This window comes from Palaemon carinicauda, chromosome 34 (genome assembly GCF_036898095.1).
Source record: "Palaemon carinicauda isolate YSFRI2023 chromosome 34, ASM3689809v2, whole genome shotgun sequence".
Classification (NCBI taxonomy): Eukaryota; Metazoa; Arthropoda; class Malacostraca; order Decapoda; family Palaemonidae; genus Palaemon; species Palaemon carinicauda.
The window spans coordinates 69,220,412-69,247,043 of NC_090758.1; the positions used below are offsets into that span (position 1 = coordinate 69,220,412).

At 36.0% G+C, this 26,632-nt stretch overlaps 1 protein-coding gene across 3 annotated transcripts in view; it reads right to left on the minus strand.

The window, feature by feature from the left end:
• Window positions 1-26,632, minus strand: part of LOC137626442 (uncharacterized) — a 911,866-nt gene that overhangs the window by 529,357 nt on the left and 355,877 nt on the right. For all 3 annotated transcript variants that reach the window (XM_068357436.1, XM_068357433.1, XM_068357434.1), the window contains exon 2: window positions 17,994-18,160. The gene's annotated coding sequence lies outside the window, so the exon portion shown is untranslated. The remainder of the gene's footprint in view (window positions 1-17,993; window positions 18,161-26,632) is intronic.

Genomic DNA, 26,632 nt, shown 5'->3' on the forward strand with positions numbered 1-26,632 from the left:
AAACCTTCCATCAGGACGTCATGGCTATCTCACCCAGAAATATATTTTTCGCTTCGCTCAAAATCCGTTTTCTATATCAGAACTAGTGAACCCACAAAGAAAATTTACTAAATTGCAGTACAGGGCTCTATCTAGTCATGTAGGAAATCCCGACACTTACAGATGAATGTCTAGGATATTTCACGGCTTAAGCATCATGGACAAAAGCTGCAGTAACTATCAATCATGTAAGAGGTCATAAAAGATGACGTAACCCTAATGTTAACAGCCCCTTAATAATTATCTGCCATATTAACCAGCTGTTTTCTATGAATTTCTAAAACTACAAACTACCCTTATGATGAAATTTGATGTTAATTACCGTAAAGGATTAAGTAAAGGAAGTAAATAAATGAAATATGTTGTTTTTTAGATGTAACTTTCTACCTCACATTCGGATTGCTCAATAGTCTCTATAAAAAAAAAAAAAGAAAATACTTCTTTTAGGGCCTGGCCAGACCAAGCGCAGCTAGTGGTGAGGTGAGCAGCAAGAGGTTCCCGCGGAAAATTGTAACCTTTAGTATCTTATGTAGGTGGTCAGATAGGGGGCGCGGGAATCCTCAAGCCGCTGCAGTTGCCGCCAGACTATGTTTCGTGTTTTAAAAAATCGCGGCGGCTCGAGCATCTTCACACAAGATTACGCCATTTTTCATCAGTTCCTGAAGGGGTACGCGTTCAATTGTTCGATTCCAGCCGTTACTAATCAACAATTTATTAGGAGGTGTTTCGGAGAGCAAAAATAAATTAAATAAATAGAAGTTATGGCAATCAACTGCAAATGGATGGCAATAAAATAGTGGGTAGGCCTACACCTTTTTGTGCATTGCAACCTATTATATATATATATATATATATATATATATATATATATATATATATATATATATATATATATATATATATATATATATATATATATATATATATATATATATATATATATACATATATATATATATATATATATATATATATATATATATATATATATATATATATATATATATATATATATATATATATATATATATATATATATATATATATATATATATATATATATATATATACAGAGAGAGAGAGAGAGAGAGAGAGAGAGAGAGAGAGAGAGAGAGAGAGAGAGAGAGAGAAATTTTAAATGTGAAAAGAACCGTATGTATACTTAAACAATATATCTTATACAAATGCTAGTTAATTCTGGAATGAAAGGGACAATGTTTTTCGTGAACTTTATCATATTTGAAGCAATTATAATACCTGGTAAGAGAGAGATTGAGGTTGTCTATAGTTCGACGTTTTTTTTTTTTTTTTTTTTGAGCCTGAATCCAGGATGGATGTTGCCATCAAAGAACCAAAAGACTTGTGAAATATGCAGATATTCATTAAATCTTTCGCCGTACAAACGAGACTGGCAACATTAATTTCAATAGTAACTTATTTTCCCTTCTCTGTTTATTAAAATCGTGAATCTACACTCTTGTGTAATTTATAGTTCAGAATAAAATAACGATTTTCAATCGGAAGTAATTTCCTACTCAAACACCATCGTCATGTTTACGAGGAAGGCTATCAGCTAGGAGTGAGGAGCAAGAGAGGTGTGGCAGTTCCGGTGTGGCCACCCAACATTTTGTCACTGGCTTGCCGCCGAGTCATGCCGCTAACCTCGCCGCTCATCGCGCTTGGTCTGGCCGAGCCTTTAGACGTTTTGGAAGAAATTCTAATTACATTTCCAGAAAAATATGCTTAATCAGTTATGTATTATATTGAAATTTGCCCAAATAATTGATTTACACTAGGGGCCTTAAAGAAAAAATTCAGTTTGAAATATGTGAAATAACTAATGAAGGTATCAGAACCAGGCGTTCTAGATATCTCAAAGAAGTGATAGATATTGTGAAACAATAAAATTGTGTTCATTACAAAAAGTTATCTATGAATTATCCTTTTTTTCGATAGTTGATTAATGTTATCACTAATATCTCGTTTATCGCTATTTTTTGTTCCTTGTTAACTCTATTTCCGGGTGCAAAAATGCGAATTAGCATATCACAACATATGTCATCAGCGTTGGCATTTTATTTAAATCTCTTTAAACTCTCCTACCTGATTTATGGCCTTTGTATTTCACCACCTCTCTTTTTACCATGATTTGGCAACATATGCACTCATGTAATCCACTTCTCTTAGCTTTCCTAGTGAGGGACAGAGATTTAAATGGTCAGGCTCAGGTTTAGGGTCGAGGAAGCACAACCTTTGCAATGGGGCCTCTATTATTCTTGAGATGCATATAAGATTTTAGTTTGTTTTCTTTTATATTACTGTAATTTCTCTCAACCGGAGGTTTTTACTTTCCTTCTTTTCTATATTTCTATCAGCCCCCCCCCCCAAGAAATGGTCCTAAAAATTTCTTTAAGTCCTTGTGGCTGAAGTCATTAATTTCTTTGATTTTTAAAAGATTTTTTTTTTTAAATTCTCTTCATTATTGTCACAAGAAATTCCAGCTTACACTTTCTAATTTTTGACTTTTTTATGTTACATTTTAATGAATCAATTGTTGCTCTAAAGTATAATACTGATGGATATACATTATATACAAATATTTGTCTTTATTTCCCTTTTCCCCTCCCTGTATATTTATGAGGGCATTTTACTTTCTAACTAACCTTTCCTTTTTTTTCAGTACCACACTTTATGGTTCCTGATTTTATTCCTGTCTTCCTCCATGTTTAATCATATTTGGCACATTTGTTTCTATAATTTTTTTTTTTTTGTATGTCTAGGGTTATTGTTTTCAGTATCTCTTATCTCACTTTCAGTGTACTGTTTATATACTATAACTGTCATCGTTATTTTCATAGATGTCCCTACCCTCTTTCTTCACTATAGTATTAGGTCTACTTTAATAAATAATACAAATTTTTTTATATGCACCGTTCTCTATCACTTCTAGCTTCTCTATTTAAATTTTCGTTAAGTTTATAATATCAGATCCATAGAATAGATTGTTGTTCTTGTTCTTGTTCTGCCCAATAGTGAAGGGAGGACTAGGAAGGAGATTTGTGGCCTTGGAGGAGGAGTAGGAGGAGGAGAAATTCAACAGGCTACTTCCATGAACTATCTCCTCCCAATTAGTGAATTCTTGATTTAGGGTATTTGAACCATAAGGTCCAGTGATGGAAAAGGTTTATTGTTACAAAATGAAGTCAGAATTAAAAGATATTGGCGATTAGGATTAAAAGACAAAAAAAGGTAGTTCATACCTCGATATATCTTTGAGGATAAACTCAGTGCTTCAGATTTGGTTTTAAATTGAAACTCAAGGATTCTACTATGTTTTTATAACTAGAACACAGATTATACGACTGCTAAAGAGTTAAGTTACCACACCTTCATATCAAATGCAAAGATAACTAAATATGTTCTGATATGACACGTAAAGAGTTATTGGTTTTCATTTGTTATGGGCCCAACATTCCTCAGCATAGTGTGAATATTCACAATAAACATATCCAGATGTTAAATAATAACATAAATCCATCCAAGAAGAAAAGATAACTAGAAAGAGTTCCATCTGCAAGGTAAAAGGTTTAAACACTAAGAACAATGAAATACAATTGGAGGAAGATAATGAGTCTCAGGTCGACTTTGTGGGCTAGCAGATACAGTATATGGTATTCTTATACAGAAACTAATGCAGAAGGTAAATGAATGTTTGCATACCAAAATGTTGATCCAAATACAATGGTAGTTAGTGATTATATGATAACAATTGTGATAAGCTAGAACAACAAGAAAAAAAAATAATATTTACTGGCGGCATTTCTTGAAATACAATATAAATGAAATTGGGTGAAATTCTGAATAATCTCCTCTGATCTGCAAATGAAAGGTCAATTGTAATCTCCAACCTACTGAATCTTAAAATATTCAATGAGAACAACATTTCTCTAGCTATCATGATTGATTAATTTGCCAAGAGTTCATTTTAGGTTGCTTTATTTTTCGATAAGGTGCTATCCTGCTCATCACTATAGCCATAATTTCCAGACAAGTATATCCACTGATCTTAACTCAAAAAAACTAACCCTAACAATAAAAATAATTCACTGTATGACTCACCAAAGTTAATGAGGGAAAAAGGAAGAAATAAGACGAAGAGGAGAATAAAGCGGCACAAGAAAGGAACCAGTGAGTAATTAAAATATGTGTTGCGGTGTATAATATGATATATGCTATCAGAGCTGTGGCTCTGCTGTGCTTGCCCGCAATGATAAGGTGTTCATATTAAGTCAATTCTCTATTGCATCACTTTACTGAAAATGTATTCGTGGTGGAAGTAATCCATATTATATTGTCAGAATTTTCTACTACATTATTGGTCATACTAAAATAAACTATAAAAAAAAATTAAAAACAGTTTAAATGGACATAACTTATTTTTGTTACTGGTATGGAAACTAGAGTCATACTCTTCTGGAGCTAATTCATATAAAATTTTATAATTAGATAGGCTGTTCCTATATATAGCAGTACTTACACATACAGATGCAATGATATTGCTGTCGAAAAATGCGGTGCTATATAGTTAGACCATATTATTATTATTATTATTATTATTATTATTATTATTATTATTATTATTATTATTATTATTATTATTATTATTATTATTATTAATACTAGTTGAGCTACAACCCTATTTTGCAAAGGAGAATGATCTAAGCATTAGGACTTCAACGGAGAAGAACATAAGGAAATAAATAAACTAGAAGAGAAGCCATAAAAAATTGAAATGAAATATTTCATGAACAATAAAGACATTAAAAAAGGGTTTTCATATATAAAGTATAGTAGGAGACTTATGTCAACCCGTCCATAAATATTAAAAACCTTATGCAACACGATAACAGAATAACTGACTGACGGGGCCAGAAATTAATATATGCATCAAAAATAAAGAACTAAGCCTTTTTCGTGCAATTTAGTAATGGCAATACCATTACAAATTCACGGTTGCTTTAAAGGGATCTGAAAATAGTTATCACTGGCCAAAATACTTGTAAGCAGGCTAGTGTTTCAGGCAGTGGCTTCCCCTATCTGTAGACTTTTCTATTATAGGATGCGGGTGCAGCATGCATTTTTTGGTACACACTAGTGCTTGCTGTAGTTTTCTACCAAGGCCAGTCTCCAATAGTCGACAACATAGTCTGCCTAAGCTTGCGAAAGTCAAAATTTAACTGCCAATGTATCTGCAATCTCTACCAAGGGTTAAGAGACCATTATATTCTAGTTTGGGAGTGCCAAATATAATTTAAAGTTTCTCAATGCTGACGTCACATTGCCAATCTTCGCTGTGGATCTCCTAGCCATTTCCACCTGATTGAGGATGCTCACCGATGTTTAGTGAACACAGACACTTATTCGTCGACACATCTTCAACATACCACCTCCAAAATTACTCTCCACCTCAGCACACCAAAGAATGCCTATGAACCCCTCATCAAATCATATCCAGAAGTCTTCCCTCCTGAACTTCATCAAACGTCCACATTCCCCACCAAACACAGTATTTATCAACATATCAAGACATTGGGGCCATAACTGTTCACCAGATTCAACCGTGTTTCGTCGAATTGTTTTGGGCTTTTGCCAAAAGGAAATGAAGCTCATGGTTATCAACCTTGCATATCATCCTGCAGAAAGATGCCTTCCTGAATCTGTGTAGGGATTACAGGTATATGAACATGCAGATAGAATGGATTAACTACCCCCTAAAAAACGTTATCGCCGTTATCTATTACATGCAAGGAAAAAAAGTTTTTCTCCATGTTGACCTCCTGAAGGGGTGTTATCAGATACCTTTGAACCCCTTAATCATCCTCTAGACCTCCATTACTATCCCATCCGTTATATGCAGCTTCTATTTTCCTTTCTTAGCTTTCGTAATGCTGGGGCTACTTTTCAGCGCCTAATGAATGGCATCTCATGGGACTTAGCCCTTCAGAGTGTGTTATATGGATGACATACTTCAGTTTTATTCCTCCAAAGAGGAACACCTCCGTCACTTGCGAGTCATGCTGGATCGCCTACAATAGTATGGCCGGGTAGTCAGGTAAGACAAGTGTACCTTTGGCTCCAACAAAGTATTGTTCTAGGGGTACTGCATCACTCCTGAAAAAGTCCAGCCTAAACCCCTACCCCCAACCCCCAGAATATACCAGCTATTCAAAACTTCCCTTTGCTCTCGACCGTCAGAGAACTGCAAGAATTTTGCACATGATCAACTATTAACACTAGTTCCTGGCCACCTTCGTTGCTATTCTTAGCCCCCTCTACGCTTCCCTTAAAGAGAAGTCAAAAGACCTGAAGTGAGGTTCCGTTTAAAATGCAGCCTTCTGCAACGCAAAGAGTGCCCTATCAAACACGGCTGCTCACAGTTTTCCTTTGCTATATGCCCCTCTAATCATTTCCATCAATGACTGCGACATTCCTATTATGGCATTAAGCAAGCAGGTGGTGAACAGTTCACCCTACCCATTGGCCTTTGGTAGTAAGAAACTGTCTAAGGTAGAATCTGGATACTCTACATTTGACCAAGCATAGATGGAAGTACATCACTTCTGCCACTTCTTAGAAGGTACACCCTTTGTCCTTCACACTGACTACATTTCTCTTTTTTATATCTTCACTCAAAACTCCAACGACTGGTCAGCTCATCAACATCGACACCTCTCTCCCGTTAAGATCTAAATTATTTACTGAAGCGCATCCCTTTGAAATTGAATTCTGTTGCTGATACCCTGTCGAGAAATACATCGGCTGCCATTCATTTGGGACTGGATTACAATGCCTTGGTATAAAGCCTAAGAAAAGATCCAGCGTATCAGGCGTTTAGGACATCCTGCACATCCCTTCATTGGGTTGACATTGCCTTCACGACCACAACACCCCCTCCTCTGTGATGTCAATACTGGTAGACAACAAACATAGATACCTTCCCTCGTGCACCATCAAGGTGTTTGACGTCATTTATGCCCTTTGACATTTATTATGCCTATCTACTGCACAGATACTAACGACAAAATTTATTTAGCATGGCATTAATAAGGATGTTACCTAAAGCCAAACTTCATGACAAACTTCAAAATTATACCGAGTCACTGATACTGGGGTCGTCTTATTCCCTCAACATTATGTCATTTTCACTTTGGCGTAGTAGGTCCCCTTCTCGCATCACAACTATATTATTACCTGTTTACAGTCATTGAGAGCTAAACTCATAAGCCTGAAACAGTCCCCATGCAAACATCAATGCCAGCCTCATGTACATCCACCTTACTCTCACTGTGGATTTCGAGGTTAAATATCAATGAACATATTACTTCTAACAAGGTTACCACTTTAACCTCTCAATTGTGAATCATCTGGTCATCATTCTAAATAAGAAATTTTCCTACAACCCTGTATTCAACTGAATTGTTGAACGTTTCCATCGCACTCTCAGAGCAGCTTTGTTGTCCCCATGCAATAATTTTAGCATTTTTACTCATCTTCCTTGGGTCCACTTCTGACTAGGGACAACTTTTAAAGATGTTCTGGATGTCTTGGTAGCTGAAATGGTGCATGGTGACCCATTGGTTTTCCCTGCAAGCATTTGTTTGTGACAGCAACCTCCTCAAAAATATCTAGTGCCTACGTCATGTTGTGGGAGAATTCTCTCCATTCAGCTAGATTTCCAGCCTGGAGTGGAGCAACATATACCGACAGATTTGCACAAGACATCGCTCGTTTTCCTGCGCATGGACCATAACAAGCACCTATTAACGTACCTTTACATTTGCACTATTCTTTTGATATTTGGCATAATGAAGGCTTTGGTAATCAACCTAAGTATCTACTGAAAGATGAACTGTCGGTAGTGCATCTCTCAAGATCAGGGTGGCCTATTTCACAAATATGTAATTTTAGGCAAGGAGCCATGTAACACACCCGTTTCACACAATATCGTACAGTGTTAAGGTATTTTTTTTATATCTAGCTCTCCCACTGCACTGATAATAGAACCTGATCAAAGCTTGCCTTTTAATGCCTTAACTGGTTAGAATTTTTTGAGGTTATTGCACACAAGTACTTGCATATAGGCTTGTCCTTTGTTTAATAAAGTTCTCGTTAATAAAGTTCTGATAGAGAATATCTTTCAAGAAGATGCAATGATGGATAACGGCATTTGATTAGTGAAAATTATGTGAGTGGCTTTAATCTCAGGTACAAGAGTATGGAAGGGAGTGAATATGAAAATGAAAAAACTTACAAAGTATGTGACGAATTTGCAAAGAGAGTAAATATCATTATGCATGCTGTTAAGTGAAGAATGATGAAATATGTGAAAATATGTGAGATTAAGTATTGCAATATGATTGATACGAGTGCTCAAGGGTCTTTAGTGAATGCAATGGTTTTTGCAGAATATGCGAGTTAAAATTAAGAAATAAAATAACAACGTATAAGCGTAACAATTCGTGGAATAAGTCAGGGAACTTTACTAGTTTAGGGGAGAGGCACAGTTGAAGGTGAAAATTTAGAGTAATGAAGTGGAATATGATATTATTATGATAGGTGAGAATGAAATTCTAAGCTTTTTTTTTTATCGGAATTCATATATTGAGATTGCATGTTGTAATATTCTATTTAAAAAAGAATGGCTGTACAGTAATGGTAATAATACAATTTTTATGGCAAAATCCGTTGATATGAATGATATGAAGAATAAAGAAAACGTAATGATTAAAGAAGATGTGTAAAAAATGCACGATGAATATTTAGATGTGTTTTGATATATACATTTTGAATGGCCTAATCATTTGGAAGTGTATAGTTAGCTTATTAAAATATCTATTATTTGTAACGATGTTGTTAATTTTCTATTTAAGGAAAGGGGTTGAATTATAAGTCCCTGGATTTCTTAAGGATGCAGCTAATTGTATATATCAGTGCAACACAAATATGGGAAAAGAGTAAAGAATAATTGTGGGAGTGTATGCTAGAGAGGAATTGTTTACGCCTGGGTTAAGTCAAATTTATAGGGATGTAGAAAATACCTGTCAAGAAAGTTAGAAAAGGATATATCAATGATAATATGCAGGCAACCCTTCTTCATATGATATGGAAGAGAGCCCTATGAGATGTTTATATTTGATTGTGTTTCATTTTCTGTAATTACGAGAACACATTGATGCGGGAAGAAATTTTATGGTAGATAATATGAGTACATTAACATAAGCAGTACCTAGTAATAATAAAAAGAGCAATATTGCATCAGGAATGCTTTGTACAGTGAAGTTACGTATGTGAGGGTGAAGATAGTGTACCTAAGTTTGTTCTATAGGAGTTTGACCAGAGGTTGCGAGAATATGGTATTCGACATGTGTATTCGTCTTAATATATGTCAAATGCAAATGGTGTGCGGATGCACCAGTTAGGTGGTAAATGGGAGACTGGAAAATTGCAAATAAATTCATTTGAGCAGACAGCGAGCTTTTAGAACGACAGTTTCAGTGAAGGTCAAAAAAATTCATACATATTGATGCAAGTTCATACAGGCTGAAACAAATTATGAATGCGAGGGTAGAGCAATAATGACAACATGCAAAAGAAAAAAAAAATAAATAGAGCTTGAGTGTATGAGTGTGATACGTGTGCAGTACATGGCTCCCTCTAAAAAAAAAAAAGACATACGTGTGAGATAGGGTGCCATGCTCTTGACAGGCGTACTGTAGGCAGTCATCTGGCAGGAGATATGCAGGTTTTAGTCAATCAATGAAGACCCAGTCTTCTTTGCCACGCATGTTCAGGAGGAATTCTTTCTTTTTACGGCGAGTCACGAAGAAAGGGTTGTGTAAGGGGGCGTTAACAGTGGCTTGCTGGGTTTGTTGCACAGGGAAATTTGCGTTGGTAACTGCAGATCTGTCGGTATGTGTTGCTTAGCTGGTGGCTTGTAAATCGGGCAGCGTAAAGTATATTATCCCACAATGTGATGTAGGCACTGGAGATTGTGGAAGGAGGTTGAAGACGGGAAAAAATCGTCAGGGACGACCAATGGGTTACCATACCCTTTTTCAGCTGCTGAGACATCCAGGTCGTCTTTAGGAGTAGTCCATAGTTCCAAGAGGACCTATGGATGCTCTGTAAACCAGTCCTTGAATTGGAACATCAAAGCTGCTTTGAGGGTACAGTGAAATTGTTTAACCATACTTTTGGCTGCAGGGTTACATGCGGTTGTTTGATGAAAGGTGACACCCAGGAAATTCACTAATGTTATACACAATTGAGAGTTGAGGGTTGTACCCCTGATAGAAGTAATAGGCTTTGGGATACCCAGTCTTGCTATCCATCCTGTGAATAAGGCGGATGTACAGTAGCCGGACATTACAGTTTCCATAGGAAAGACTTCAGGACAACCAGTGGAGCAGTTGATGACAGTAAACAGGTAACGAGGTTCTTGTGATTTGGGTAGGGGACCTAAAACATCAACGGGAATGTGGACAAAGCACCGCTGAGGTTAAGGAAAGGTGCTCACTCCTATATCCTTGTGTCAATGTACTTATGGGGTTTGGCATGAAGGACAATCATGGACCCAATCCTGACCATGCTTAATAATTCCATACCAAATGAACTCTGTCTTCAGCAGCTGTGTAGTGGAATGGCGCGAGGGATGTGAAAGGTCATGAATGAAATCAAAAAGTGTCAGAGTATTGGAGAAGGTATCCAGGGTCTAAGTCTACCAGTACTGACATCACAGAGGAGGGAGACATTGGAGTCATCAAGAGGGATGACCTCACAGCATAGGAATAAGCAAGATATCCTACATACGAGGTTCTCTGGATTTTTTCGTAGGCCTTCTGCCACAGCATTAAAATCAAATCCTAGGTGAATGGCAGCATATGTGTTTCTTGACAGGGCATAGGCATAAAATTCATTTTCCCAGGGATTTGCTGAAAAGTACAATTGTGTTCAGCCATGGCAGAGAGATGTAGACGTTGACAGGTGGACCAGACGTCAGACTGTCGAATGAAGGCAAACACCGGAGACCTCTGGCTTAGGAGAACGAGGACGGGTGTACCTCCCTAGAAATGGCAAAAGTAACGGATAGCATAGTGCACCGCAAACAATTCTTGGACGCAGGTAGAGTAGCTGGATTCCGCTTTGGACAGTTTCCTACTGAAGAAGGCCAATCGGCTCGGCGAGCGGTGGACCAAGTGTTTGATAACTCCCCAATGGTGACGTCGCTAGCATCGTTTGAAAGTAGGAGATTTGCACGTGGCACATAAAGTTGATAGCGACAGAGGTTGTTACGGCATTTTATGCATTACAAAAGGCCAATTTTTGAAGACACCCCACATCAGGTCTATTGGCATGCACTTGACTGAGGCCTAGAGGGGAGCAAGAAGGATGGTGATGTCCGGCAGGAAATGTTGATAATAGCTGATCATGCAAAATAATTTTATAAATGCCATGATGGTGGAGGGCATGGGGAAGTTCTGAACTGTTGCTACTTTCTCAGTAGGGGGATAGACTCCAGAAGTGAAACGGTACCTTGAGAGCGATACTTCATTAGCGCCAAAGGTACATTGTCCTACTGTACTACAAGACCATTCTGTTGTAGGCAGTCAAGTATGATGCATATATGACGGAGGTAAACATAATTATGTCATCCAGGAAACATACACAGAAGGTGAGGTCCCCTAACATGCTTTCCAAAAGACGTTGAAGGTGTCTATACCAAATCCAATGAGGATGGTAGTCTTAGGGGTGTCTTCTGGGTTGAATAGTACCTGATAATACCACTTCAGTAGGTCGTACATGGAGAAAAGCTTCACTCTGTGCAAGTAGGAGGTCTCTATCCACTATTTGGGAGGGGGTAGCGCTCCTTTTCTGTCTGCATACCAAAGCGCCTGTAATCCCTACACCGACGTCAAATGATCCGATGCCAGACTTCTAAAAATGGCTAACACTGAGGGACATGTCATCTTCATATGGTGATAAATACTGTATTTCGAAGGAACTGGGAACTGTAGGGGTGTGGAGAATGAGGTCGAAGGGGTCAGGTTGGGGAGGCATTGAGGAGTAAGAATCTGCATTGGCATAAGAAAACGGCATGCACCCCTTTCTACAAAAATTCACACTCCCGTGCCTGCGTCAAGTAAAAAGAAAAGATTATTGACAGGGTAGGCCTACTTACATGTTTTTTGACCACTGACAACCATTCGCAAATTTCATCGTAGTAGCACCGAATTTGGAGTAGTAGTAGCATAACTGCAGCCGATGGACATTAGGAAGTGACTGGATAGGTCGTACGTCGGGGCATAAGCAAGCTAGGGTATTTGTTGGTGGTGGGAATCTTTGTTGCCACTCTAGCACTTCCCTTGGTGGGGCTCTTTGACCTTCTGCATTCACGTTAACTTCGGTGTATGTTGAGTAGGTGTCCACCTCATTAGGAATAAAGGCGTTGATGGTGGTCTGGAAGGTGGTGAAGTGGCCGTCCATAAGGATATTGACTTTGGTCATCAGGTCCTTTTGGGTAAAATATCATCATTGGTGATAGAAGGACATACAGGTACGGGTATACGCCGAATACGTTGGACACGAAGGACATTCACTTCAAGAGGAGAGATGTCTGTGGCTGGTTGTAGGCAAGCGACACTGGTCATTTCCCTAAGGGAGAGGAAAGCCTTATAGTCCCCCAACCACTGTTGAGAGAGCTGAAAAGTTATTGCTATCCGAGCCTCAGCATTCACCAAAAATAACAACACTTTTCACAAAAAAGTAAAAAAATATCAAACAGTTTAGAGAGAGAGAGAGAGAGAGAGAGAGAGAGAGAGAGAGAGAGAGAGAGAGAGAGAGAGAGAGAGAGAGAGAGAGAGAGAGATAGTAGCCCAATTGCAGGTGTTCAAACTATGGCCAAAGACAAAGGTCACTTTATTCTTATAGTTAAGAGGTGTTGTTCCCCCTTTGCACACTTGCCATTTCCAACTATGGTACATTGAAAAAATCCGAGGATATTCTTGCTTTGCTAAAGACAGCAACTTTATTAATAAAAGAAATGGAATAAATCTCAACACTTGTAGAATATAAAAACAATTTGAGGAAAGATATCAGGGCTCTATAACCTCACTTAAATTAAAAAAAAAAATATCTTATTTTTTCATCAATTCCAGCTCTTCAACAGACTCCTAACTGCTGAATTCCTTAATAAAGATTAAGGTTAAATTCGAGTTCTGGGGAAATTATGGAGTAAGAAGTTGATCACTAAAAAAACACTTCCAAGTAGGATTATAAGTAGAGGTTGAAGAAAGTAGTTCCTCAAAACTGAAATCTTTGCATTAACAATGTCTTATTAACAGAGACTACACAACACTGTAACATCCATGCCTTATTCAGCAAAAATCAAAATCTGCACAGCATTTTCTCACATTTTTGACCAGATTATGGAATGATCTTCGTAATACAGCAGTTGCATCACCAGAGCTTCAGGACTCCAAACATTTTGTAAGTTCATTTATGCTGAACCAAAAGTCTCATATTAGAATTTATATATGACTGAGCGATTTTAACGTTTCTCATGATATTGAGATATCTTGTATGTTTCTTCATTACTTCACCATCTCCTAAAACGCTTATTAACGCAAGGGGCCTCTGTTAGATTTTGTTAGTCATGTCTATCCTGAGCTTTTTAGTCAATAACTTTATTCATCATCTCCTACTTTACGCTTCATAGTCCTCATCCATGAAGGCCTTGGTCTACTCTTTTAGTGCCTTGTGGAGCCCAGCTGAACATTTGGTGAACTAATCTCTCTTGGGGAGTACTACAGCAAGAGCATGCCCAAACCATCTCCATCTACCACTCATCATGATCTCATCCACATATTCCACGCAGTAATCTATCTTACAGTTTAATTTTGAATTCTGACCTGATATTCAATTTAGAATATCCTTTTGAAGGCTTTATTCTCAAATCAACTAAATCTATTAGAAATCGCTTCATTCTCATACCATCACTCATGTCTATAGAGTGATACAGATCTCAGTGAATTGATATATAGTCTGATTTTTAAATGTAATTCTAGGTGATTTGATTTCCAAATTTATATTAACCTAGCCACTGTCTGATCTTTTTTTTTTAATGTTTCACTAAATTCTAATTCTAAAGACCCTCTATTTGAGATCATATTTCCTAAATATTTAGATTATTCTACCTCATCAATCCTTTTTCCTTCCAATGATATTTCATCTTCCATTGCATACTCCGTTCTCATCATCTCTGTCTTTATTCTATTTATCCTCAGCCGAACCTCGTGTTATATTCCATGCATTCTGGTATGCAAGCATTCCAAATCCTGTGCTGTTTTGCTAACAAGGATAGCGTCATCGCCATAGTTTAGGTCTGCTAAACTCCTATCCACGATGCAGTCCAATCCTTCTTCACCATATCCGACTGTTCTATGCATTAAAAAATCCACGAGGAGGATAAAGAGCGTAGGTGACAACATACTTCCTTGGAGTAAACTGCTATCAAGTGGTAACTCATTTGATATTCAACGTGTTGCTGTTCATGTCTAAAAATGAAAATTTCGTCACTTAAGCGTACTCTATATTTCCATAACAACCGACGTAAGTGTTATGTCTCTGTATTTCTTGCAATCAGTCAAGTCTCCTGTTTTTGCCATTTTCACCAACACTTCTAACACCTCTAGATGCCACATTCTACAAAATAGTCTTGTAAGTTGTCTGGAAGTCACTTCATCTTCTACCAGTATCATCTCAGCAGTTATTCCATCGTACCCAGGTGCTTTACGTCTGTTTTAGGTTTTCTTAGGATAGCTTTGGCTTCAAACACACTGAATTGATTCATGGGCACATCGAACTTTTCATCTGCTTCAGGTATATGAATTGAAAGTGTTCCATGCAACGCTGCCTTCTTTATCCTCTGTTTGTTAGAAAAGATCCATCTCATTACTTATGTATATTATATGTATCGTTTCCTTTTTTCCTTTCTTCACTAGGCTATTTTCCCTGTTGAATCCTGTGGCTCCCGTGATTCTCCTTTTCCAAACACAGTTGAAGTTCAAATAATAATAATAATAATAATAATAATAATAATAATAATAATAATAATAAGAAGAAGAAGAAGAAGAAGAAGAAGAAGAAGAAGAATAATATGCATCATCATCATCATTATCATCATCATCATCATACTTAAAGATAATCCAAGGAGTAAGGGTTAAGATACAATAACTAAAATGTGGTCTTTGGAAGTAACACAACTAAGAAGGTTTCTCTGACAACTACAATATTGCAGATATTACGTTGGCAAGGGCACTAGACGCTTGTTAAGATTTTAATGATAGAGAGTTATTGGGTACTTTGACTGGGTAGATAGTAGTACATTAGATCCCTGTCTAGTTTTGGGTAATTATTTTCTTTTCCGATACATACATTGATTTGTCTGACCTATTTTCCACATATTCCTCTCTTTCCTTATACACCTGATAACATCAATATAATCGAAAATAAAAAGTTTCTGTTAAGGGGTTAACCATTGCTATGTAATGTTCAGTTCCTACTTTCCACTTGAAAAGGGGAGAGCAGACTACTTTGCTATGATAATCAGCTCTTCGAGGAGAAGTACATTTGGTAATAAAACTATAATTTTCCATACTTGGGTAGGGCCAGGGATTTAAACCTTTAAGGTAATTAAATTAATTTGAGTAATTTTGCATTGTTTTGAAGTAATATTTTTTTAAATCTAAAGATATTTGTTTACGTTAATTTCGGTTAACTAGCTTCATATATACAGAATTTTGGAAATTTTTAAGGTTATCTAAGTTAAAAAGCAGCAGTATCTAAGGTAATAGTCTTATGCTTAAATTTAATCCCTGGCTGTGTCATAGCAAGGCCGTCTCGAATACAGGTCTGGTCAGTGGAGGAGGAAGTCAGAATGCGTAGGTCAATTGATATGTAAACGGATAAGGAATGAGTTTGGTCATGACCTCCATAATCTTTCTTTCTCTCACGCACGTACTCACTATGCATACACACTTTGTTTCTCTTTACAGTCTACCACTGATAATCCTCATAGAAAAATCAGGAGATCATGCACACCAAACAGAGACGGCTTTGAATAATCGGTCTAAGGAAAATTAGACAGAGAAAAAAGTATTAAAATTAAACTAAAGGTTACTCATGGAAGTAGTCCAATTATAGGACCCACTAATTCCAAACTACACTTGCGTACCGAAAAAACACAGAAGTATTCTTGCAATTTAATTTTGAAGAATAAATAAAAGATAAACAATTCCGGCAATTCAATTGATGTTGCTCTCAATATTCTTTACTTGAAATTTTTGACGATTTATCTTTATTTTTCCACTGTTATTGTTTAGAATTCTCTTAGCTATGACTTTCTTACGAAATGTTCTATCGAAGAAGGATGTCTGATTCAATATAATTGGATCTGAAGTGTCACTGGCACACCTGAAATGTGTTTAAATGCAATAATAAAGTGCCAAACGTATTTTCATGAAAATGAGAGAGAGAGAGAGAGAGAGAGAGAGAGAGAGAGAGAGAGAGAGAGAGAGAGAGAGAGAGAGAAGCAACCGAAGAATGAAGAAGCAAGAATTAAAAGAGAAAAACTCAGAGAGAGAATGAACTATTAAGTAGCAAGGGAAAAAAGTGTGGATAACAAACTAGTTTTTTAAATAGTTTAGTCATCTTTTCATCATTATATAAAAGGCAGATATTCCGTAACCAATACGATGTGAACAATAAAATGCAATTATAATTATTACAACAATAAATATAGTATTTCCCCTACTATTATACGTTAGGAACATAGGCTCTCTTGATGTTGGCAATAACTAGGCTTTTTCTTCATCAGCATTTGGAAATGAAAACACTCACTTTCGGTTCAGTTCGTTAATTTCCTTTGCAGTCTGGCTCACAACACATAAAAGGGATTCTTGAATAACAGCAGAAAACTGTGAAGAAATCGAGCGAGACCCCTTTACTCACAGCTTATAGTAGCTGTGTGAAAGCACTACTCGTACCAGGTGGAACCTTTCTTTCCCCTAAAGAGACGGCCTTGGCCATAGCCTCTGTACTCTGGTGCTAAAACCTTTTGGGTTAGAGTTATCTTACTTGAAGGAACCCTCAATTTTACTTTTCTTCTTTATCTGTGGGAGGTTTTTGCTTTTCCAAGAATGGTATTAGTGTTTTATATTGATAATAATAATAATAATAATAATAATAATAATAATAATAATAATAATAATAATAATAATAATAATAAAGATACAATACCTACATTGGCTCATCTTCTACTTACTAATTGTGTACAGCAATTCTGGCAACATTGCGTTTACAACATGGACAGCCGACTTCCAGATGACTGAGTCAAAGTAAGGGTTGCTCTAAGTGGCTAGTGAGCAGAGCCTTACTTCCACATGCCAACAACTCTGAATGGACATTCGGGATTGCTGGAGTCATACTCCTATTGAAGTATGTATTTGAGTAGGAACAAATCTTTGACAATAAATAGCAAACAATTTGAACACAAAGAAATACCAGCCTAATAAAATTTACAATAACTAACAATTCATACAAAAAGAAATACCAGCTAAGCGTTTTCACATGACCATTAGTGAATTGAATACACACACACACACACACACACATATATATATATATATATATATATATATATATATATATATGATATATATATATATATATATATATATATATATATATATATATATATATATATATATATCATACTTTGAGGCATTTTTTGGCAGGATTGAATGAAATTCATTAATAAAGAAAATTCACGTAGATTCAACAGTTTTTTTCAAATTATGTTATATCTAATGAATAGGAATTTTAAACATTGAACTCACCTCTCAATCGACCTTTGATGCCCAAGTGTTATCTTCAAGCTCCTATGCACTTCACTTAATGTTTTTTTTATTCCTGTTGATCTTTTTTCTCCGTCCAATAAATATGTTTATTCTGACGTTTATCTACCTCTGATCCATCGGTTTTATCTTAAATGTCGCATCAGCTTCTGAAATGAAAAGTGAGTCCAAACAACTTAAAACAAACAACCTAATGATACTAAACGCAATATCCTCTCTACCACGGACTTTATCTCTCCCGCCTGATAAGGCAATCAGACGCCCTTATCACTCCGTTTAGTAATGAATGCAACTTGTACCTCTAATTTTCAATCTACTCATGGCCCTAAACAGTAGGCTTCAACTAAAACATTAGCGAAAAAGATAATCTAATATTACCTGTCTTCTGATTATTAATTTTGTATCATATTGAAGAGACGAGTGAGCTTTGCTCAAAACGCTATCTGTTATCTTTCTTTAACCCCGAGTATATTGCCACATGGGCTGAGGGATCGTTGATAAGGGTGAGTGATAGGGGGGTGGGAGTGAGGAGGACTAGCATCAAGATAAGAAGTCTTCAAGCCAGATAAGGACAGTTAATTTCTTGTTATTTCTTCATCTTTGGTGAAAACGAAGAAGAAAATATAAATCTTGATTTGTTGGTTAGGTGGAAAATCATTGTAGACTTTGAATGAAGACAGAGTTTTGAATCAATTTAATATAAAGAAGGTTTTAATAAATCTCTTCTGAGATTAAGAGTGAAACTTCATGTGACTGCATTAGGAGACCTTCAGAAGGCTAAGAATAAATAAAGCAAAATAACTAAAATAATATGAAGTTTCCTTTTTTTTTTTTACAAATTTGAAGAATAATGCATCCTTATTTTTGGTTATATGTTATCTATAAATGACATTGATGCATTTATAGACAATTTTGTTATATACATAAAACATCAGTTCATAGAATTTCTCATACTAAAACATTGACTGATCAGAATCCTCTCAGGATATATCACAAAACACTACATGGTTTTTCTAAGCTCTTACACACCTGCTTATTTCAGGTACACCTTGATATATGACAAGCCATTTTGTTGTTACTCTGGATCAACTTGTGAAGGTTGTGTTGCCATAGCCTACCAGTGTGGCGGGATGTTGCAAGAACAAGCCCCACACCCTGAATCACACCTACTGACAATTGTCCCACAACACAAAGTTTCCCCTTACTTTATCATAAACTGGACTCTTGAACAAAAAGGACATAAAAACCAACCATAACCTTAAAACTATATTTATTAAAATTAGAATAGTTATCACAAACCATCCATAACCAAAATAATCACTTAAAACTAATTATAAACTTCACAGTAAATATACAATAACCACCATTCAAATAATCAACAAAACCCCTAACAAAACTTAAATCAACCACACACCAACACCCAAATAAATATATGTGTTCATATATATTTTATAGACACCAACACTGTCTGCACACACAAGCCAACTGTCTTTTATGGCACAACACCACTATATATAACCAGAAGACTGTCTTAAATATCCTTAACAGGCTTAACTCATCGGGGTCATGGGTGTCATCATTGTTGATATCATCATCATCATCCGAAATCTTAATTGTAATAAACAGGCCAGGTCGTCAACAGTTGGTCAATCCACTAGAGCATTCTAACAAGTTCCTTAAACAAGCCTGGTCATCAACAGTCAATTTCACATTCAAGTGAACTCTCTCCAAAGGAGGAATCACGGCTCAGAATATAAATAATCACTTCCTCGCTGGTAATACAAAAATAATAAATCCAGCGTTCACACAACTGACGGTTACAGCAGTAAATAAAAAATAAAAACCCTAGACATTCACCACTGTCGTAACCTAACTAAAAACATAAACAAACAATCTCATTTGTTCCAATAGTCTTTCTCACCACAAACGATCGATACACTAACTACTTTCGCTCGCTAACACAACTCTCTCTCTCTCTCTCTCTCTCTCTCTCTCTCTCTCTCTCTCTCTCTCTCTCTCTCTCTCTTTCTCTGGATTTGACAAATGGAAAAAATAAAAACAAAACAAAAATTAATCCTCCACACCAGTATTTTGTAATTTCATGGCACTTTGGAGCCGTCCACCAGTTGTAGACAATTATAACCCCACCATCCTTTTACTGTTTATGGAAAATGTAGCCAATGGAACCCTGCAGCAGCTGATGTTTGAGGCAGGATATTAAAGTGGATTTTCCATACTATTTGAAGGTAACAAAATAAGTTAAGATCCTCTCATATAACTAGAGAATCCTCAACAAATGCTATGATTCATTCCTTTGTTGCATCATTTTAGCAGAAGACCTTTTCACACTGCTGAAAATCACTTTACCTTTTCATAAAAATCACTTTGCCCGCATTGAATGAGAGTGGTAATGTATTACATCCAATTAAGGCACACAGGAATGGGAATTCAAAAGACCTGCAGTTTGTGCTATGTGCAGACTACAAATGGAGTATATTTACGGGTCCATTCTTTGGTTTACGTACTATGATGACAAAATGTGGTTGCAAAGAACAGAGACATCAGGGTCATAATTAACGACAATTATTTCTATGTGAACAACAAGAGGGAATGCATTAAGACAATAAGATAGTCGGCATCAACACTTGCTTTAAGACATTATGACATCACACTTGCTTGAAACACTAGGATATCATCTTATATAGCAGTTTATATCATATAGCAGTTTATATACTTAAATGTTAGAAAAATAACTTTGCTCAGTGTTGTAGCCTTTGTTAAGACACTTTATTCTCCTTCTTGGAAGAGTCTTTAGCTACATTGAACAGTATGTAAACATTTTGTAAATCAAAATGGCAACACAGAACGATTTCTAGATATAATAGCCATTTATGCAAGATGAAGAAATCTCCTCCTCAATAAAAATCATGAAATGTAGCTGCAAAATATGGTAACATTGTGTAATGCAGGGAGATTGAGGTTTAAAAGTCACAATCTTTCAGGAGCGGGAAAATTATAAAGAATATGCAAACATTTCATATAGGCTGTATATTATAGCCACATTCATCTGGCATGTTCTCCTTTTCCTGGTTTAACACAGTCGTAAGTATTATCATAGAATCTCTGAAACTCTGGTATATGAACTAACAATGAGTCGTCCAGACATTCCATTAACGGTTAATATTTAGTTCTGATAATAAGCTGTCTCTAGACTTCCAATCGACCTTTTTTTCCACTTTTTACTGCACTTAATTTCTGTTATATTTGTATGTGGTAGTCATAGCATCAATGTATGTGGAAAGAAATCTATATTTTCACTCTAGAATTATCAACAAAAATACGCCTACAGACCTTAAAAGTGATGCTTTTCCATTCATCATACAGTATTTGAAAGGAAATTTTACTCATACACAACTTTCAGAGCTTTTTATAAAACAACTGGATGTATAGTAGAGTAAAGTTGGGATACTTTGATATGCTATCTTCCTACTGACCATGAAGATTGAACTGACACTTATGTATGTAAAATGACAAAAACGTCTTCATAGCTTCCATAATGATTTCCTAATATTGCTGACTGTTGGTCATTTGCAGTAACTATAATAGATTTGTTCATAACCAAAAGAAATTTTGTGTTATGCCTACCACCTATTTACACTAAGTGTGTAGAGTACTTGAAGAGTGTCGTTCCTCTTACTGAAAAAGTTTGTTCTGTTCTTCATGAATAACTTTGTCACTTAAGGATTGCAGTTCTGGCAGATTGAAGACCTTATTTCTCTCTTTAATTTTATTTCTTTCCTAATTTTTTTTATTCTAAGGCTTCTATAATTATTTTTTTGTTAATTTGTTGTCTTTTTTGAGTGAGATATACTTCTTTCTTTTTTTAATTATAGCAAAGCGGGTAATTAACATATACCTGTATAGTTGCATCATCATGCAGCAGCGTATGAACGATACCTTTTGTAAGGTTTTGAAGACAGGATTGCACAAAGAAATGCTTCCACAATTGCAAAGATGTTCCTCTCAGGCAGAGACTTTATATCCAAAAAAAGAGGGTGAGAGAGGAATTATCAAAGCACCCTGAGGTTCAAACCCCAAGATCTTATAGCAAAGACCATAGCAATATCAAAAAGAGCCTGAGCATAACTGAGGATATCCTGCAGCTAAGACCTAACTCAGCGTAGGGTGCAATGTGCACAGTACATTCCACCTTGGAAGAAACAAGTAGCAACCTACAGATATACTAAGCTTCCAAGGGCAAAGGAAGATTGCACAATGGAGGAACTTAGAAATGCAGCTCAGGACGCAATCCGCTTAGCAGAAACAACTGGGGCACAGATCTACTATACTGACAGTACAGTAGACCCTGGAATCCAAATAGCGGGAGCTGTAGTTTTCTCCAGCAACTTCACAGCAACTTTATATCAGCATAATGAAAGAGATAAACAAGTAACTCTAAACTGGATCCCCAGTCACATCAGGATACCAGGCAATGAAAATGCTGATGAACTAGCCAAAAGCACCAAGACACATTCAAAGTGTACAGTTGCACATACAGCCTGCACTACAACTAATTAAAAACAAAGTAAAGTCACATCTCAAAGACAACTTAATCTAGGAACTACACAAGTCGATAGGGAATGGCTCTCCCTCTACCACATGGTAAAATGGGCCACGGAGCTAGAGCCTCTACCCATTGACAGATACACCCCAAGAGAGCAGGCTTTTTGTATACAAAGGCACAGACTAGGATACAAGGCTAATTGGTAAATCATGGATAACGTTCAAAGACCGTGTGCTCACTGTGATTTCACAACACATCAGGCCTTCCTGCACTACTTACTAGAGAGTAGGGAAACAACACAGCTGAGAGGGGATCTACAAGTAGACACCAACTCACCACAGGCCGGGCAGGCCGCGGCCACACTGGGAAAAGCAACTGTTGAAAACATAGAGACACAGACAATTGCTTTCAAGAATACCTCCGCCAAGGTAATTACCCAGGAATATTCATTTAACCCTCTCATTCCCTCACCGTAAGGCCATATTCGCTTCATCTTCTGTATTTACTGAGCTTACTCTACTACTAAAAACTTTCCGCAGGGACCCTTGGGGGTAAAGGTTTGGACAACCCCACCTGCAACCTCTCCCTACTATTGAAAGTCCTTACACCCCATTTTTCTAACTACCACTACCCGTGACATGATGGCCCTTTCTCACTACCACCATCATCCTTACCCTGTTCACAACTATCTCCACTACTAAAAACTTTTAAAATTTCCCTATAAATGACCAACCTACCTTACAATTTACAGGTTACCTACGGGCCGACCAAGGGAAAGGCCCGTGATAACAAGAAGAGTTGGCTGTAATACACTACGACGGCGATGACGACGAGCACCTAAGGAACGAGACATTCCCCCTCCCACTCCTCACTTTTAATGTCCAAAGCTATTGTCAATATATGAAATTTATCTGTCTTATTTGTTAAAGTAACCTTATCAGCTAATCAAATAACAATTAAGTCAGTCGAATAGCTTAGCACAGAACTTCAAGCGATTGCGAAAATTCTTGATAAAAGCACAAAATTCTCTTCTCTGACAATCATCAGGGTTCAACCTTTTCTTATGTAGCTTCCAATTGACATTTTTGTAAAATTATCAAATGAAGACAGGAAAATCAAGGAAATGTGTGTATGCTTTAAAACACGAATTCAACTAAAACTGTTTAATATTACCATGTTTCTCTATATGAGGCATTGATTTAGTATCATTGGTCAATATAAGATTCATTGGAGGTTTTTAAAATTAAATTAAATGAAATAATTCTATTCAGACAAACCGATGAAAGAATGTGGGTATCAGCAGATTGCTCACACAACTGTCGCCAGTTACAGTTATCAAGAATAAACTCTAAAACTTCACTTCTTTATCAATATCCTCTGCACACATTGATCTGTCAACCAATATATCCAACAGAATAGGACAAAATTATACCAGACGATTGAGGACTGTAATATCTGGTTAATGATAAGGCGGCTACAAGTGACATACTATTGATTACAAAGGCAGATTTCCATATTCATATTAAAGTACTAAGGATTATATTTAAGCAGGATTGAACAATGTGTATTATGACCAAAACAGAAACAAAGGAAAAGGCTCAAATGGAAAAGTGACCTAGTAGTTAGAATTACATAGCCTTGAACTAGATACCAAATATCCACAATTGGTGATATTCTTTTCATGTCTGTATTGTATTTCAAAAGCAAAAGGGTAAGAAACGTGAAAGCCCAGAATGGTCATTTTAATGTGAGAGAGGGGATGGAAATCATAAAGGTAGGGCATGTGATACTTTGGTGACATATTTGACTATGAAGCAAGAAGCAGTATTTTGCCAGTAAGAAATAGTAAAGCTACACCTTGAATGATACATAGACCGAAAAATCATAAGAAACTTCAGGTTTGGTTTGCGCTATGCAGATGAAAAAAGGGCAGTGCCAAGTTGAAGAAGGGTGATCTTAAAATTGTGTCACAGAGAGGGTGGAATATATAGTTAGAATTAAAGATTGACATAGTTTTGAGTAATTGAATGGGTTACAAGATTTGGAGGAGTGAATGTGGGATTTGCAAGTTGGAAAAAGGGTACAGATGAAGACATGGACTTGCAGAGTTGAGACAAGCAAGAGAATTCACCTCCCTTCACTCTCAAAAATGTAAAGGATGACTTGGAAAATTTATATATCATAAAAAGGATGATTATGGTGAGGAACATAATCTCGAGGACACAGATGATTAAGGATATGAGTTAGTGGAGAGTTTCAAGTTTGGAAAATCACGAGAAGAAAAGCAAGAACTCTGGAAATGACTCTTATTCATGACCGAAATCAGAAATATTTCTGTATCACCATCAAAACAGTCGAGGGTGTTTTCATCACATGCTTTGTGAGAACCGCAAACTCTGTGACGGCGAGACAAGTAAGACCAAGTGTTCTCCTACACCCTATAAACTTAGGGGCTAGGAATAATCTTCTGAAAATCCTCCCCAGAGTACAGTTTGAGACCTCTTGTGCCACATCTGCTGAAAGGTTCATGATTTATTACTGCAAAATCTAAGCCTTCGCTGTATTTGTAAGATGACACTAATACAAAATGGTTCCTTTTGGTAGCGAGGATTACAGGTTAGAGGAATCCAGTAACTTTCTTTAGTTACATATATCAATCAGGGATTAGGATGATCCTACTACAATTCTTTGGGGAAGACAGTTGGCAAACATACCGGAAATTTTGGGTACTAGAGCATAATTCTGTCATTCTACCACTGGCTCGATAGGGGCCTAATATAAGGAGACTGAAGCTTTTGGCGTAACAAAAGGGAATTTTAGGAATTCCTAGAAAAATACTTCAAAACTACCATTTGAGTCATGATATCCAATTGAGCAACGGCATAAATTATCTTCGACAACTAAAATATATATATATATATATATATATATATATATATATATATATATATATATATATATATATATATATATATATATATATATATATATATATACATATATATATATATATATATATATATATATATATATATATATATATATATATATATATATATATATATATATATATATATATATATATATATATATATATATATATATATTTACGTTCTCTAAATGTTATTTGGCTACTGTGCTATCGAATGTTAAAAAAAAGAAAAACTTATTTTCAAATCAAGGAATTCGTGAGTTAATATGGATTTCATTTTAGTGTATTTAATCGTGAATTTCCTTACGTGAACCAAAAGTATTTTCTTACGAATATTCTAGTTAACCTTCTTGAAAATTCAATTCCTCATTTGAAATTGAATATAATTAGGTTTACTAGTTTTATCAACTTGAAATAAATTTTTTATTCCACAGGAATATATCTAAATAGGCCTCATGCAAAATCGAAAAGGCAGTTTGACAGTATCTAGATAAGAAAGATGCGAGTTATCGGATGCTTTCTATCATGAGCACGGTCTGTTGGTTGAATCCTTTTTAAATTATAGCTATTTCAATATATACAATGATTTTTTTTCCAATAGTTGATTGTTATTACTATTACAACCGGTAAGTTTTTTTTGTATTGGTGGTCATTATTTATTCCTGGGTGCATATCACAACATATTCTATTTACGTCTCTTTAAATTCTTTTATCAGATTTATGGCCTTTGTATTTCACCACCTCTCTTTTTACTATTTTGGCAACATATTTACTTATAAAATTCACTTTTCTTAGCTTTCCTAATGATTGACAGAGAAATAAAAAGTTCAGGTTAAGGTTTAGCGTCCTAGGAAGCATAATCTTTGCAATGCTGCCCCTTGTAATGCATTTAGAATTTTATTTTATGTTTTGTCTTACAATACCTTAGGGTTACTCTACCTAAGATATTTTTCTTTCTTTTCTCTATTTCTATCACGCAAAGAAGATATCATAATCATTTCTTTGAGTCTCATTGTAAGGTGGTTGTAGCATAAGTAATTAATTTCCTAAATTTTTAAAGAAATTGTTCAAATCCTCTTCCTTATTGTCACAAGAAATTTCAACTCACACTTTCCCTTTCGGGAC